Source organism: Carassius carassius, chromosome 42, assembly GCF_963082965.1.
Source record: "Carassius carassius chromosome 42, fCarCar2.1, whole genome shotgun sequence".
Lineage (NCBI taxonomy): Eukaryota > Metazoa > Chordata > Actinopteri > Cypriniformes > Cyprinidae > Carassius > Carassius carassius.
In genome coordinates this window covers 14,669,138-14,687,246 of record NC_081796.1, presented here as the reverse complement: position 1 = coordinate 14,687,246, position 18,109 = coordinate 14,669,138, and the positions used below count along the sequence as shown (strand labels likewise).

The window sequence follows — 18,109 nt, the reverse complement described above, 5'->3', positions numbered from 1 at the left end:
ACTCCATTAAAATTTGTTGTAAATCTAGTCTCTCTGTAGAATGCACAATATGAGCAGTAAGCAAGGAAGAGCTTATTTGTGACTATTAATTGAGTCTGGGTCATGCCGTTTGAAGGGCATCTTTCAGAGATGTCAGGGTTGAGCTCACGGTGTATGCGCTGTCACAAGAGAATGACTGGATGAAAACTGCTGCGAGACCCATCAAATGTCAGCAGGTGAAATAGGGGAGTGCGAGAGCTCAGACCTCAGCAGGGTCAATAAGAAACCAGTGAGGGTCAGAAAACAAGTGTGTCTTTTTATAACTCTGAATAATTGCTCAAGGACACCATCATCTCTGTCGGTTTAACACATAAAAACCATTTAGCAATCATGATTTGCTGGTGTGTGTTGTGGCTGAAAAGGAAAGGTGTGGAGGTGTACAGTCGTGGCCAAAAGTTTTGAGAATTACATAAATATTGTAATATTGTAATAAATATTGTACCTCACTGGCGGGGAAGGAGCCCGAGATTGTGCGTGAGGTTGAGAGGTTCCGACTAGCGATAGTCGGGCTCACCTCTACGCACAGCTTGGGCTCTGGAACCACACTCCTCGAGAGAGGATGGACTCTTCACCACTCTGGAGTTGCCCATGGTGAGAGGCGGCGGGCTGGTGTGGGTTTGCTTATAGCCCCCCAGCTCAGCTGCCATGTGTTGGAGTTTACCCCGGTGAACGAGAGGGTCGTTTCCCTGCGCCTTCGGGTCGGGGATAGGTCTCTCACTGTCGTTTGTGCCTACGGGCCGAACGGCAGTGCAGAGTACCCGGCCTTCTTGGAGTCTCTGGGAGGGGTGCTGGAAAGTGCTCCGACTGGGGACTCCGTCGTTTTACTGGGGGACTTCAACGCCCACGTGGGCAACGACAGTGACACCTGGAGGGGCGTGATTGGGAGGAACGGCCCCCCTGATCTGAACCCGAGCGGTGTTCAGTTATTGGACTTCTGTGCTAGTTACAGCTTGTCCATAACGAACACCATGTTCAAGCATAAGGGTGTCCATCAGTACACGTGGCACCAGGACACCCTAGGCCGTAGGTCGATGATCGACTTTGTGGTCGTTTCATCCGACCTCCGGCCGTATGTCTTGGACACTCGGGTGAAGAGAGGGGCGGAGCTGTCAACCGATCACCACCTGGTGGTGAGTTGGATCCGATGGCGGGGGAGGAAGCTGGACAGACTCGGCAGACCCAAACGTACTGTGAGGGTCTGCTGGGAACGTTTGGCCGAGTCTCCTGTCAGAGAGATCTTCAACTCCCACCTCCGGCAGAGCTTCGACGGGATCCCGAGGGAGGCTGGAGATATTGAGTCCGAGTGGACCATGTTCTCCACCTCCATTGTCGAAGCGGCCGCTCGGAGCTGTCGCCGTAAGGTTTCCGGTGCCTGTCGAGGTGGCAATCCCCGAACCCGGTGGTGGACACCGGAAGTAAGGGATGCCGTCAAGCTGAAGAAGGAGTCCTATCGGTCCTGGTTGGCTTGTGGGACTCCTGAGGCAGCTGACAGGTACCGGCAGGCCAAGCGGACTACAGCCCGGGTGGTTGTGGAGGCAAAAACTCGGGCCTGGGAGGAGTTCGGTGAGGCCATGGAGAAGGACTATCGGTCAGCCTCGAAGAGATTCTGGCAAACCGTCCGGCGCCTCAGGAGAGGGAAGCAGTGCCCTACCAACGCTGTTTACAGTAAAGGTGGGGAGCTGTTGACCTCAACTGGGGATGTCGTTGGACGGTGGAAGGAATACTTCGAGGATCTCCTCAATCCCGCTGTCACGTCTTCCATTGAGGAAGCAGAGGCTGAGGGCTCAGATGTGGACTCGTCCATCACCCAAGCTGAAGTCACCGAGGTAGTCAAGAAACTCCTCGGTGGCAAGGCACCGGGGGTGGATGAGATCCGCCCTGAGTACCTCAAGTCTCTGGATGTTGTGGGGCTGTCTTGGCTGACACGCCTCTGCAGCATCGCGTGGCAGTCGGGGACGGTGCCTCTGGGATGGCAGACCGGGGTGGTGGTCCCTCTTTTTAAGAAGGGGGACCGGAGGGTGTGTTCCAACTACAGGGGGATCACACTTCTCAGCCTCCCTGGGAAAGTCTATGCCAGGGTACTGGAGAGGAGAATCCGGCCGATAGTAGAACCTCGGATTCAGGAGGAACAGTGTGGTTTTCGTCCAGGCCGTGGAACACTGGACCAGCTCTATACCCTCTACAGGGTGCTGGAGGGTTCATGGGAGTTTGCCCAACCAGTCCACATGTGCTTTGTGGATTTGGAGAAGGCATTCGACTGTGTCCCTCGCGGCGGCCTGTGGAGGGTGCTCCGGGAGTATGGGGTCCGGGGCCCTTTGCTAAGGGCTATCCGGTCCCTGTACGACCGGAGCAGGAGCTAGGTTCGTATTGCCAGCAGTAAGTCAGACTTGTTCCCGGTGCGTGTTGGACTCCGGCAGGGCTGCCCTTTGTCGCCGGTTCTGTTCATGATTTTTATGGACAGAATTTCTAGGCGCAGCCAGGGGCCGGAGGGGGTCAGGTTTGGTGACAACACGATTTCGTCAATGCTCTTTGCGGATGATGTTGTCGTGTTGGCCTCATCAAGCCAGGACCTTCAGCATGCACTGGGACGGTTTGCAGCCGAGTGTGAAGCGGCTGGGATGAGAATCAGCACCTCCAAATCCGAGGCCATGGTCCTCAGTCGGAAAAGGGTGGCTTGCCCACTTCAGGTTGGTGGAGAGTTCCTGCCTCAAGTGGAGGAGTTTAAGTATCTTGGGGTCTTGTTCACGAGTGAGGGAAGGATGGAACGGGAGATTGACAGACGGATCGGTGCAGCTTCTGCAGTAATGAGGTCGATGTACCAGTCTGTCGTGGTGAAGAAAGAGCTGAGCCGCAAGGCGAAGCTCTCGATTTACCGGTCAATCTACGTTCCTACTCTCACCTATGGTCATGAGCTTTGGGTCATGACCGAAAGGACAAGATCCCGGATACAGGCGGCCGAAATGAGCTTTCTCCGCAGGGTGGCTGGGCGATCCCTTAGAGATAGGGTGAGAAGCTCAGTCACCCGGGAGGAGCTCAGAGTAGAGCCGCTGCTCCTCCACATCGAGAGGGGTCAGCTGAGGTGGCTCGGGCATCTGTTCCGGATGCCTCCTGGACGCCTTCCCGGGAAGGTGTTCCGGGCGCGTCCCACTGGGAGGAGACCCCGGGGAAGACCTAGGACACGCTGGAGAGACTATGTCTCCCGGCTGGCCTGGGAACGCCTCGGTGTCCCCCCAGAAGAGCTGGAGGAAGTGTCTAGGGAGAGGGAAGTCTGGGGTTCTCTGCTTAGACTGCTGCCCCCGCGACCCAGCCCCGGATAAGCGGAAGAAGATGGACATAAATATTGGAAATTGGAAAAGTTGCTGCTTAAGTTTTTATAATAGCAATTTGCATATACTCCAGAATGTTATGAAGAGTGATCAGATGAATTTCATAGTCCTTCTTTGCCATGAAAATTAACTTAATCCCAAAAAAACCTTTCCACTGCATTTCATTGCTGTCATTAAAGGACCTGCTGAGATCATTTCAGTAATCGTTTTGTTAACTCAGGTGAGAATGTTGACGAGCACAAGGCTGGAGATCATTATGTCAGGCTGATTGGGTTAGAATGGCAGACTTGATATGTTAAAAGGAGGGTGATGCTTCAAATCATTGTTCTTCCATTGTTAACCATGGTGACCTGCAAAGAAACGTGTGCAGCCACCATTGCATTGCATAAAAATGGCTTCACAGGCAAGGATATTGTGGCTACTAAGATTGCACCTAAATCAACAATTTATAGGATCATCAAGAACTTCAAGGAAAGAGGTTCAATTCTTGTAAAGAAGGCTTCAGGGCGTCCAAGAAAGTCCAGCAAGCGCCAGGATCGTCTCTTAAAGAGGATTCAGCTGCGGGATCGGAGTGCCACCAGCGCAGAGCTTGCTCAGGAATGGCAGCAGGCAGGTGTGAGCGCATCTGCACGCACAGTGAGGCCAAGACTTTTGAAAGATAGCCTGGTATCAAGAAGGGCAGCAAAGAAGCCACTTCTCTCCAAAAAAAACATCAGGGACAGATTGATCTTCTGCAGAAAGTATAGTGAATGGACTGCTGAGGACTGGGGCAAAGTCATATTCTCAGATGAACCCCCTTTCTGATTGTTTGGGGCATCTGGAAAAAGGCTTGTCCGGAGAAGAAAAGGTGAGCGCTACCATCAGTCCTGTGTCATGCCAACAGTAAAGCATCCTGAGACCATTCATGTGTGGGGTTGCTTCTCATCCAAGGGAGTGGGCTCACTCACAATTCTGCCCAAAAACAAAGCCATGAATAAAGAATGGTACCAAAACACCCTCCAACAGCAACTTCTTCCAACAATCCAACAACAGTTTGGTGGAGAACAATGCATTTTCCAGCACGATGGAGCACCGTGCCATAAGGCAAAAGTGATAACTAATTGGCTCGGGGACCAGATTGTTGAAATTTTGGGTCCATGGCCTGGAAACTCCCCAGATCTTAATCCCATTGAGAACTTGTGGTCAATCCTCAAGAGGCGGGTGGACAAACAAAAACCCACTAATTCTGACAAACTCCAAGAAGTGATTATGAAAGAATGGGTTGCTATCAGTCAGGATTTGGCCCAGATGTTGATTGAGAGCATGCCCAGTCGAATTGCAGAGGTCCCGAAAAAGAAGGGCCAACACTGCAAGTACTGATTCTTTGCATAAATGTAATTGTCGATAAAAGCCTTTGAAACGTAGTTGCTTGTAATTATATTTCAGTACATCACAGAAACAACTGAAACAAAGATCTAAAAGCAGTTTAGCAGCAAACTTTTTGAAAACTAATATTTATGTAATTCTCAAAATGTTTGGCCACGACTGTATATCTGAAATGTACTTTTATAACACACTGCTTTATTCATCACACAATAGATGTCCGTTCTGTACTGGGAGGGAAAGTGTGTTCAGCTCTGCAAGGTTCAGGGCTCACCATAGTTCATTCAGTCTTATTCAACACAGGAAAGACGCATGTTGATATTATATTCACTTAGGCAAGAGGGTTTAATAGCCCTCCAGGCAAAATTGGACGTCTTAAGCACAACAGGTGATTTTTGTTCTTTTTTTTTCTAGCTCAGTTTTCCTTTACAAGCACCTTGTCTCTTTTGAAAGGAGTAGAGGGTGGAAAAGAAACAAAAACATAAATGAAAAAAGGACATGAGGAAATAACAGTGTGCCAATCGTTTCACAGCAGGAACTCCAGGTCATCAGGTAGGCTAATATACCAGCTAAGAAAAGAATGTATACAAAAAAAAGAGCACCTCCGAGCTGTCACCACACTTGACTGAAAGGTGTCCTACAGATAAACGTGTACTTTCTTAGCATAGACCAGAAAAAAATAAAAACATAAAAAGAGTGAGGTGTCATAAAACTTTGCTCACAGATGACATCAAGATACCAGTAATACAATTTGTTAAATTAATTTGTTAGCTGTTTCAACCATTTGATTCAAGCAAACATGCTTATTTCTGTAAAGCATGTTTTGACCATATAAAACAGATCTTAAGTAGAATAAAAAAAATAAAAATAAAAAACAATGTCAAAAGAAATAATAGTCAAATGGAGTTAAATGTAATTGTATTTAATAAAAGAATAAATCAAAGAAAAAAAGAAAGAAAGGGTGGATGTTAAAGAAATTGTATAAAAAGGAAAAAGGTTAGAGGGAAGGAAAGCAGTATGGGTAAATGTAAGGAAGGAAAAATGAACAAAGTAGTAAGGAAGGATGGGTGGGTGAAGAAAAGAATGAAAAGGAATAAAGGACAAGAGGGATGAATGAAGGATGTGAAAGAAAGAATAGGGATGATGATGATGGATGGATAAAAAAGGTTAGAAGGGAAGAAAGAGGGATAGATGAAGGAAGGAAAGCTGATGAAAAACAGATAGAAAGTAGAAAAGGATGGATAGAAGTATAGAAGAAGAAAATTGTGTGGACGGATGGACTGATGGAGTGATTTCTTTATTTCTTGAAAGAAAGAGAAAGAAAGAAAGAAAGAAAGAAAGAGAAAGAAAGAAAGAAAGAAAGAAAAAAAGAAAGAAAGGGTGGATGGTTAAAGAAAAAATATTGCATTAACAAAAGTAAAGAAAGAAGGTTATAGGGAAGGAAAGTAGGATGAATGATAGAAGGAAGGAAGAAAGGAAAATGGACAGAAAGTAGTAAGGAAGGGTGGTTGAAGAAAATAATGAAATATGGAAAACTGGGAAGATGGATGGAAAGTAGTAAAGGTTCAAGCTGGGTGAAGAAAAGAATGAAAATGAATAAAAAAGTGGGATGACGGATGGAAAGAAGGAAGGAAGGATAAAAAGGAAGGAAAGAAAGGGGTGGATGATGGAAAGGAGGATTGATAAAAGGAAGAAAATGTTAGTAGAGAAGAAAGAGGAAAGAATGTTGGAGGACAGGAAAGATGATGAAAAATGGATACAAAGAAGTAAAGATGATGGATGAATAGCAGTGGCATACTGTCAGAGGAGAGCAAATGTGGTCTCCAGTGGACTTGTGTTTTACTCCATTTCTTATTACTGTGCTTATCATGTACAAGGGTGTATTATATTTTGTATTGTTCTATGGTGTGTGGAAGCTTAGGATAGTGAGTGAAATAACTGCAAGAAGAATGAATGAATGAATGCCAGAGGAGGCTGACAGCCTAATGACTCATCTGATGCTTAAATTGACCAATCACACTGGACATGGAAAAGGAGCAACATCATTAGTTTCCGGCAAAAATGGGTCTGAAAAAGTCGAAAGAAAGAAGAAATAAAATGTGTCTCCTTCCGCATAAATAACCACCATTATCAGAGTAACCTTTCAAACCAATTAGCTTTTAGTATCACTTAAGTGCATCATTAAGCCTGATTGTGGTAAAAGCAACAGGTGGAGTGAGACAGAAAAAAAATAAATAATAAAAAACACAGATGGAAAACGTTCAAACGTAGCTAATATATTAATGGATACTGTATGACAAGTAGGGGATGCACCGAATATTCGGCCACCAAAGATTTTCTGAATACTTTTATCACCGAAACAATACAACCGAAATATTATGATGACGCAAACAGAAACCGCAACCTGCACGTGCACCTGCATAGTGCAGACCACGAGCTTGCCGTGACATTCACTTCTAACCAGTGGGTCTTAAAGGGTTAGTTCACCCAAAAATCTAAATTATGTCATTAATAACTCACCCTCATGTTGTTCCAAACCCGTGAGACCCGTTTATCTTTGGAACACAGTTTAAGATATTTTAGATTTAGTCCGAGAGTTCTCAGTCCCTCCATTGAAACTGTGTGCACTGTATACTGTCCATCTCCAGAAAGGTAAGAAAAACATCAAAGTATTCCATGTGACATCAGAGGGTCAGTTAGAATTTTTTGAAGCATCGAAAATACATTTTGGTCCAAAAATAGCAAAAACTACCACTTTATTCAGCATTGTCTTCTCTGCAAAAGAACTGGTGAACCGTTTTCTTCAACTGTTTTATTGAATCGAACTGTCCGAAAGAACTACTGGAGATCCAAAAACCGATGCAACCAGTTCTTGACTCGTGAACGAGTCAATCTTTTGTTCGTTATCTGGCTCGGCTCGGTGTTCATCTTCAGTTCTCTCTTCACAGCAGTTCAGTCAGTGAACTGTTTGAGTACATGAATTACTCTGGGATATTGGTTTGTTTTAACTCAGAGGGAGTGTCAGCCACATTAAAAAAGTTAACAGCTTAAGTCACTTGTGGATTAATGCTTATTGGAGACGCAAACTGTTTCAAATGATTCAGTTTGGTGAACTGGTTCAAGAAGATCCGGTTTCTATTGATCCTCTCATATAGTCTGCATAAACAACCATTCATCTGAGAGGAGCCAGTCAAAGTGTTTAAACTGCGGCGCATGCAGCGGCGCTGCCCCATCAGTCGCCGGAGAGCATGTCTTCCCTGGGAGCCGCTCGATGCTTTAAGCAGGACATAGGAGGTTTTGTATTGATTACCAAGAGCTCTTTTTCGATAAAATCAAGCTGTTCATTGATACAGCAGGGATTTTCTGCATGCCCATGCTTCTACCATGACCTTGTGGCTTTGTTTGTTAATATCTGCACATATTTACAGTACGTCTGAGTCCTTTCATTGAAAAAAAAAGATTTAGTGGCCTAAACAACAGCTTTCCAACAGATGTTTGGCCTGAAGACACATATTTATCCAGCAAAAGACTCCTCAATAGCTATCAAATTCTCTGTTGGATGTTTCCTATAAAGTAGAGGAAAGCTGTTATGTTTTTACTCTTACTTCTGTCACATCACATGATCTGACTTCATTGCATCTCTTCAGCCTGCAGAAGCTTCACCTGTCAGGGATGACGGCCCTGATGCTTCCACAGATTTGAATAATGTAGACGCACAGTGCAGACACATCACAAATACCGGATGTCAAGAAAGCAAAATGCAGTGTTTGAGTCATCCTATCGCTTTAAAAGCACATAGACGGCACCCTTGCTTAAAGGTTAGGCCATATATTCTGACATGCTGAGCCACGAGGACATTTAAGTCCGGCTTACATTCTTTGTTGGCCCCACCCATTTTTCTTCCTGCCAGTTCTTGTCATCTCAATTCTAAGCACATCAATAAAACTGTAAGCTGCTCCTATCTGATACCTGGATCAGTATTGGCAGAAAACTGAGCTTTTTAAATAGATCAGGTATCCATCTGTTAGTCATGGCCTCAAAATCAAGCTCTAAAACACTGTCATTGTTAATGGAAAGTAAAATAACTATAAAAGTTTTAGTTCATAAATAACTATAACTATAAACTATAACTATTTAAGCTTAATTATTAAAATGAACTAAGACTAAAAAAATAAGGAAATAGCAATGAGAAAAAAACGAATCAATTTTAATATATACATACTGATTAACAAAACATAATAATAATAATAAATAAATAAATAAATAATATATATATATATATATATATGTGTGTATATATAATATCCTGAATGAACTAAGTCGCTTTACATAAAAAAAGATTAACATTTAGAATTATTGCTAGACTGACATAGATTTTCACTGGAAATTGTATTCATTTTGTTAATGGATTATACAGTAGACTAGAATCCATTTATTTATATATATATATATATATATATATATATATATATACATACATATATACATATATATATATATATTATTCTAATAAGTGTTTTATAAAAAAAACTAATGTATACTTCGTGTGTGTTTTAAAATGGAATAAGAAAAATAAAATAGGTATTTAAGTGATTTCAGGAAATAAAATGTGGCACTTGTGCATCAAAATGTATAAAAAAAAATATATATAAAAATCAGGTCTGGGTAATGTAACATGTTTTATTGGAGAATGTTCAAATAAAGACAGCAATATTTTATACTAAGTGCATAGTTAAGGAACCGTTTATCACAAAATCGAGTATGATTTCACACATGCAGGTCTGAGCTTGTATCCAAATGCTTCATCAACAGTCTTCACTGCCAAACTATCTACACAGTAAGCAGAAAAATCTTAAGTGCTGTGTCTCACTCTACAGTCCACAGAAACATCAAGCAAAAGAATCACACAGTGTTAAATCAAAAGCTGTGGAGCAGAACCACGCAGACCACCTTCCAAGACAACTCATTAAAGCTCTTTTTAGACGCAGACCTCCTTCACCCTGAAGCAAACCCCTGGTTACGGGAATCAATCTACACTCACTCTATCTGTTCTGCCACATTTTCAGGACCCCAGACAGAGATGGATGCTGTTCACAGCCTGACAAGCTTTCAGAGCAGCAGGGGAGGCGGCAGGCTACAGCTCTATCTGAAAAAAGCCCTAAATACATATTAAGTGCTTTTTCGCTATCTGCATCATTCTCCCCACACAGTCTATGGTCACAATGCTGTTAGAGTCTATCAGACACACTTGCACTGCATTAGAACAGAGGCTAAAGCTTTGCTATAAACCAGACTATATGGAGAAACCAGAGAAAAATCCTGGAAATGGACGATTTGAGTAGGAGACAATTATCTTTTATGATATTTTTGTCGACAAATAGGCTTCATTTTTTTTCAATGGCATGTGTCCTTATTTGGTAAAGAAAAGAAAATAATTATATATATATATATATACACATTACAGACCAAAAGTTTGGACACACCTTCTCATTCAAAGAGTTTTCTTTATTTTCATGACTATGAAAATTGTAGATTCACACTGAAGGCATCAAAACTATGAATTAACACATGTGGAATTATATATGGAATTATATACACATAACAAAAAAGTGTGAAACAACTGAAAATATGTCATATTCTAGGTTCTTCAAAGTAGCCACCTTTTGCTTTGATTACTGCTTTGCACACTCTTGGCATTCTCTTGATGAGCTTCAAGAGGTAGTCACCTGAAATGGTTTTCACTTCACAGGTGTGCCCTGTCAGGTTTAATAAGTGTGATTTCTTGCCTTATAAATGGGGTTGGGACCATCAGTTGTGTTGTGCAGAAGTCAGGTGGATACACAGCTGATAGTCCTAGTGAATAGACTGTTAGAATTTGTATTATGGCAAGAAAAAAGCAGCGAAGTACAGGAAAACGAGTGGCCATCATTACTTTAAGAAATGAAGGTCAGTCCGAAAAATTGGGAAAACTTTGAAAGTGTCCCCAAGTGCAGTCACAAAAACCATCAAGTGCTGCAAAGAAACTGGCTCACATGCGGACCGCCCCAGGAAAGGAAGACCAAGAGTCACCTCTGCTGCGGAGGATAAGTTCATCCGAGTCACCAGCCTCAGAAATCGCAGGTTAACAGCAGCTCAGATTAGAGACCAGGTCAATGGCACACGGAGTTCTAGCAGAAGACACATCTCTAGAACAACTGTTAAGAGGAGACTGTGTGAATCTGTGCCCGGTTGCATGAAACTCCTTAAGCTAAGAAATCCCTTAGATATAAGGTTAAGGGTACCCTTAGTGAAACTTGGGTTGCAAGAAAAAACCCAAAGGGTTTCCTTAAGGAACTTAAGGCTGATATTAAGTTTTCCCCCTTAATTATCTAAGTGTTCCCTTAAGCGTTGCTACAAAGTCCTTAGTGACCATTTCACCTTAATAAATTTAAGGGACCAAAACAGCTCCCTTAAGTCAACTTAAACTCAAAATACGATGGCTGACTTAGTGTTAATTGAAGAGGAGGAAATACCAAGGCGTGTTTTTAATGATCGTAATAATCCCTTGGAGACGATGAATGGTTGATGAAAGGCTGAAAAGTATTATTATTATTATTATAACCACTTACGAAAACAATAATTGCCTTTTCGTCCTCTGTCCAGTTTGGTTTACATTTTTTTGTTTTCTGTTATGTTTGTACTCTCCATAGCAAAAATATATTAATACAAGTGTGATCTCAGCAAAGGTTTGGCTTTGTGGTTGGTTATGTTCTGTTTACTGTTAGAGGTAGTAACTATAGCAACCACGGCGATCTTTGCCATATGTTGTCAGAAACTACTGTGAAACGCTTAGTATAAACACTTAGGTAAGGGTGACAGTTAAGAGGTTTCTTGCAACAGTCTTAATGAAATCCCTTACCTCAGGGATTTTTTCTCCCTCAGGGAAACCCTCACTTAAGCAGTTTCATGCAACTGGGCACAGGCCTTCATGGAAGAATATCTGCTAGGAAACCACTGCTAAAGAAAGGCAACAAGCAGAAGAGACTTGTTTGGGCTAAAGAACACAAGGAATGGACATTAGACCAGTGGAAATCTGTGCTTTGGTCTGATGAGTCCAAATTTGAGATCTTTGGTTCCAACCACAAGTGTCTTTGTGCGACGCAGAAAAGGTGAACGGATGGACTCTACATGCCTGGTTCCCACCGTGAAGCATGGAGGAGGAGGTGTGATGGTGTGGGGGTGCTTTGCTGGTGACACTGTTGGGGATTTATTCAAAATTGAAGGCATACTGAACCAGCATGGCTACCACAGCATCTTGCAGCGGCATGCTATTCCATCCGGTTTGCGTTTAGTTGGACCATTTATTTTTCAACAGGACAATGACCCCAAACACACCTCCAGGCTGTGTAAGGGCTATTTGACCAAGAAGGAGAATGATGGGGTGCTGCGCCAGATGACCTGGCCTCCACAGTCACAGGACCTGAACCCAATCGAGATGGTTTAGGGGTGAGCTGGACCGCAGACAGAAGGCAAAAGGACCAACAAGTCCTAAGCATCTCTGGGAACTCCTTCAAGACTGTTGGAAGACCATTTCAGGTGACTACCTCTTGAAGCTCATCAAGAGAATGCCAAGAGTGTGCAAAGCAGTAATCAAAGCAAAAGGTGGCTACTTTGAAGATGAAGACATATTTTCAGTTGTTTCACACTTTTTTTTGTTATGTATATAATTCCACATGTGTTAATTCATAGTTTTGATGCCTTCAGTGTGAATCTACAATTTTCATAGTCATGAAAATAAATAAAACCCTTTGAATGAAAAGGTGTGTCCAAACTTTTGGTCTGTACTGTATGTATATATATATATATATATATATATATATATATATATATATATATATATATATATATATATATATATATATATATATATATATACACACTACTACTACTTTTTTATTAGAAAAGATGACAACTATGTGATCATCAGTCTAGTTCACTGGCTATTAATTTCTGCTCCATTAAATTTATTATGCCATAATTCAAAAGACCACATATACAAATTCATACATCAAGAACAAGGTCATAATAGTGACCATACAACTTTAATAGCTCCATATAAACTGACCACAAAAATAAATCCATACATTTTTAAAACAAAATGTCAACCATCTTCAGTTCCATGTCAGATATTTTATTAAAAGTCTTCAGGAATCTTTGCTGTCCCCACAAACTCTCTCAAAAACATACGCAAAATCACTCAAACAACCCTTTCACTCATACTACAACATCATTCACCCGCATAAAAAGTATGAGCCTGTTAAACCGGGCCTAGAAAGCATGGAAAATCATTTTCAGAAGAATGACAACTCAGTCCGAAGAGGAACTGCTGGTGGAATGGCATTGCATTAATAAATTACAGTAAGCCGAGTAAAAAACTCTGGACCTTATGTTCTTTGAGAATAAAAGGTTGAGAGCCAGATCAGCGTTTCAAACATAAACAGGATGCTCTCCAAGCCTTCCCTAAAAATAACACCCGAGGTCTGATGGGATTATAAATTGGACCTCTATTAGTGCCGCTGAAGCGCTGTCCTTATTTAAATGTGCAAAAAAGAAACAAGCCTTTCATACAAGCACCGAGCGGAAACACAGAGACCGAGGGGATTTGTCAACGTGAAGTTTCACAATCAGTGAGTCAGGGCTAAATATAAGGATTGTGGTTGAAAATGACAGTGAAAGAAGGTTAATGAGGTTTTGTGGTTTTAGGACTAAGTAAACATATGAGCCAGTGTGGAGGGATGGTGCTAATCTGCACTGACATGTGGACATATCTGTTTTAGTTGAAGCGGAGAGCATTAAAGCGCTCTCTCGTACTCAAAACACATTCAAACCGGCTTTCTTTCTTTGTAAAACTCAAAAAAATTGTCCTGAAAGCATTGGCTTCCACCTGCAAAACAGAGGCAGTTCAAAGCAGTCCCCAAAGTCTAGTCCTGCTCCAATCTGGCAATGCTGCAGATCGAATGAACTGTTCTAGCATGATAAAAGAGTCTCTTTTGTGGACCGAACACACACAAAAACTTGACACAGCACACATTTCTCATTTTAGACTTGCAGGCCTCTAGACCTGAAAAGAAATACAAATAAAAAAAAATTATATATATATATATATATATATATATATATGGAAAACCTGTAAATGAATTGAACTTTAAACATGCTGCTAATTTAAAATATTATCACATCCTGTTCACATCTTGTACGTAATTGCCCAATTCTAAATAAGAATTGAAAGAATTATGAATAATGAATTCGCTCTACAGCCTTGAGGAAACGGCAAATAATGTTTACGGAAATTAACCAACAGCAATTACATTAATCATCAACATCAAGAGCATGAATATGAAAACGAACAGTCAAAATGCAATCAGTCATAATTACAAAGTATCGCAACCACATCAAACCAGCGTCAGCCTGTCTTGACATAATAGCTCATGTTTTCGTACATCATAGTTATCTAATCTTCTTTGGTAGCTATGGCAACATCAATAAATTTCACGGGTGACCATTACGCCTCATGTTACACTCGCTCCTCTATTGTTGTGTGATTTGCCATCAAGGTTGTGTCGCACGTATCCACAGCAACCCTTCAGAGTCTAACCGATTGAATAAGTTAGCGCATCATTAGCCCTGACCTGTTTGCTCCTCAGACCAGCTGTTTCCTCAAGCCTGACTTACTCTACAAGGGTAATAAAGTGACAGCCATTGTTGCATTCTCCTCTAAAGACTGCCAAGACTGTTCTGTGATCAGTACAGGAGCACCACCCCTGAATGGACATGTGGCGAGTTGAAGCTAAATATAGACGAGGGACAAAAACTGCTGGTAAACAATAGAAAAACACAACTCACTTCATGGCAATGAATGAAACGTGTTTGAAAGACTATGATTAACGGAATTATCACATTTAAAAGAGATGTGTGCGCCCTTGTGTTGTTCAAAATTGATATGTGTTCTGTGGAAGACATAGGAAGTCATTGGGAACATTTTTTTCATGCACTTAAGTGATACTAAAATGTACACAATAGTTCACAATATTGCTGTTGTTACTGTATTTTTGATCATATGCATACACTTTTTTATGTTCTTTTTCACGGAAAAATGTAAGTTCTTTTGGTATTTTGTCTGATTATGTAAAATGAATGGGTAAGTGGAACAACAGGCTCTCTGGGTTGTCAAGTTGTGCAGGTGCTATGTTGCAGCATACTGACAACTTTACAATAGCTGGTGACGCGTTCGTAACACATGTAGGCCAGTGGCATACTAATAACTTGGGTTGCAAGTCATTCTTCATATTACTAAAGCACCTATGGGGTGTTCTAAAATAAAAGCACTTTCAATGTAGATGTGTAAGACACAGTAGCTGACATATGTGAATCTGTATAAAATAACTATAAACTCAATGATCTCATGTTGACTAATTTATCGCTTTAGGACAATAGCAGTATAAAGGAGTTTAGAGTTTAGGTCAAGTCATTTTTTGGACTGTTTTTACACATTCAACTCAGTGTTAAATCCACACTGTAATTCGAACCACTCTCATTGCCCAAAGGTATCTCATCATACACTTTCAGAATTCAGCACCATTTTTATTTTTTGGTTTACACTCCCGAGCCACTTTGTCCTATGGGACCTTAACAACCGTGCCTTTGCAGGCATATAAACTCAAAGGACTTTCACTGTTATGATCTAAAAGTAATTTAACCATCTGGACCAGGGTCACGTTTTTTTCAGAAGCCTGCTGGTGTTGATACATTATATACACATGCACTATATAGTTTATAGTTTAAGCTTAAGAAAGTATCCTATGCTGAAGTGCAACTACCTTTAAGCAAGAAAAGAACTGATTTGAATGTCATCATATATTTAACATGGGTAAAATTCATAATGGTACAGTCTGGAGAGATCAATGGATGAATGAAAGCTACATGAACGGTTGATTTCAGGAATGCCAAACGTGTTCTGAGTCATTAAGAAAATGCATTTCCTTTCCAAACTGCTTGAAGTGGTCATTTCGATTTTCAGATACATTTCTTACAGTGAGGGATTAAATAAAGATCATATTTGACAATTCCAAGTTTGAATGTCCAAAGTTTATGCTATTATGCCTAATGACCTGACGCATTCTCTATTAGATTAAACTAAATATCTTTGCTCATAACGCCGGTGTGACGACACAGTTTGGACACAAAGGTCACAATGCAGGAAAATCAAATATAGAAAGGTTTATATATGACCACTGAACTAATGAACTTGATCAGTCACGGTTGAAAGTGGCTGTTACATGGAGTGGAACATCAGGCAAATGCATTTAATGATTGATTGTCCTTTAAATAATGGGAGACAATCAAACGTGGCAGTCATTAATAATTGCCAGTCAAGAAGAGTCTTTGCCAATTTGAAAATGTCTTCATTTGTCTTATATCATCAACATGATGAAGCTTCAACATCCAACTGATCCCAATTGTGCTGTATACTTAGACATGAATGTATATTGAATTACAAAAAAGATGCCTTGATACAAAATTTCAACAGCTCTGTTATAATACATATGAGATTAAATGATTTTTATAGCATGCTGGTCATGCTGACCATGTATTTATTATTTTCATATTAACTGAAAATAGGTATATTCAATTTAATAATTCAATAAATGTATTGTTTAAAATGAGTTCCTCTCTCGGCTGAGGATAATAAAACGGCCAAAATAGAATTCTGGCTCAGTTAAAGATGAACAAATTAGAAAAAAAAGTCATCAAGACACAAGTTTAGACAAGTAGACACGTTTAAGTCTATTTTAATTTTCTTTAAAACTAGAACGGTTGTTTTGGAAAATAAAAAATATACAATTAACAATATAACTGAAAAATCCAATAACAAAGACTAGTCTAGCAATGTTGACAAGTTATATATAGTCTCTGATAACAATTAAAGCGAACAGTTCATACAAGATACTGAATTAACTTGTGAAACTGTTATTTTGCTGTCAAAAGCTGTAACTCTGAGGCAGCACCACCACGCGGTAAATATGATTTTCATCAGCAAAAGTTCCACAAAACAGACGAGAAAGCATTCGTTGTGGTAAAAAGAATTTCGCCAATGTTTTCCTCATTAATGATCTACATAAAACACAGTAAGAATGTTTAGTAACTTCATGCGATATTCAATCTATGAATCGAGCTGAAGTAATTCTTAGGAACCATACACTTGTTCCTGTATCAATGTATTACAAGAGAAACACAGCAACACTATTTGCATTTGTCCAAATATAGCATATAGTCACGTAAAGGAGAAAAGTATAACGTTTCACTTACTAAATAAAGTGCCACGATATTCCTCCTGAACATGTAGGTGAGAAGCAGCGCAGAGTCAGTGAGTTCTGTGAAATATGTGACGTGTAGTAATCCCAAGATCTCCACAGTCCGCAACGTGGGAATAGTCCGTAAGAGCACAGCTTTTTACATAAACTCAACCGGTAACATACGCAGATAAAACCCAATGACTTTCAATACTTAGACGACAGTGAGAGACGTGCAGCAGTGTCGCGGAGTCCAACCCACTGGGCAGTTTGTGTGAAGCGCTCCAGTCAGATAGCGACAGCCCCGTGTCTGCACTGAGAGCGACGCGACGCAACAAGACCAGACCGTCCCACCGAACCAACGCCTGTCTACACGGCAAGAGCGCGCGCGGACAGCTTCATTGATGATTATGGGCGCGCTCAAGTTTGTTCAGCAAATCAGAAGAACATAATTGGAGTTTACATTGTGTGAAGTGAGAGCCCTAAACAATTGTATTTATTTATTTTTATCACCCTGTAACGTTTAGCAATGTTTTTTTGACCGTTTTTGGACTGGTTCTTATTATCAGTAGTGTAAGATACCGCCAGAAGTCACACTTTACATTAGTGCCTCTACAGTCGTGGCCAAAAGTTTTGAGAATTACATGATTATTGGAAATTGGAAAAGTTACAGCTTAAGTTTTTATAATAGCAATTTGCATATACTCCAGAATGTTATGAAGAGTGATCAGATGAATTGCTTAGTCCTTCTTTGCCATGAAAATTAACTTAATCCCAAAAAAACCTTTCCACTGCATTTCATTGCTGTCATTAAAGGACCTGCTGAGATCATTTCAGTAATCGTCTTGTTAACTCAGGTGAGAATGTTGACGAGCACAAGGCTGGAGATCATTATGTCAGGCTGATTGCGTTAGAATGGCAGACTTGACATGTTAAAAGGAGGGTGATGCTTGAAATCATTGTTTTTCCATTGTTAACCATGGTGACCTGCCAAGAAACGAGTGCAGCCATCATTGCGTTGCATAAAAATGGCTTCACAGGCAAGGATATTGT

At 41.0% G+C, this 18,109-nt stretch overlaps 1 protein-coding gene across 4 annotated transcripts in view; it reads right to left on the bottom strand.

Annotated features, from left to right (window-relative positions):
• The window catches only part of LOC132123776 (semaphorin-5A-like), a 183,344-nt gene that overhangs the window by 157,973 nt on the left and 7,262 nt on the right, over positions 1-18,109 (bottom strand). For 2 of the 4 annotated variants that reach the window (XM_059534410.1, XM_059534409.1), the window contains exon 1: positions 17,073-17,398. The exons of the other annotated variants lie outside the window; for them this stretch is intronic. The gene's annotated coding sequence lies outside the window, so the exon portion shown is untranslated. Of the gene's footprint in view, positions 1-17,072; positions 17,399-18,109 lie in introns of those variants that run through there. 4 annotated transcript variants of the gene reach the window in all.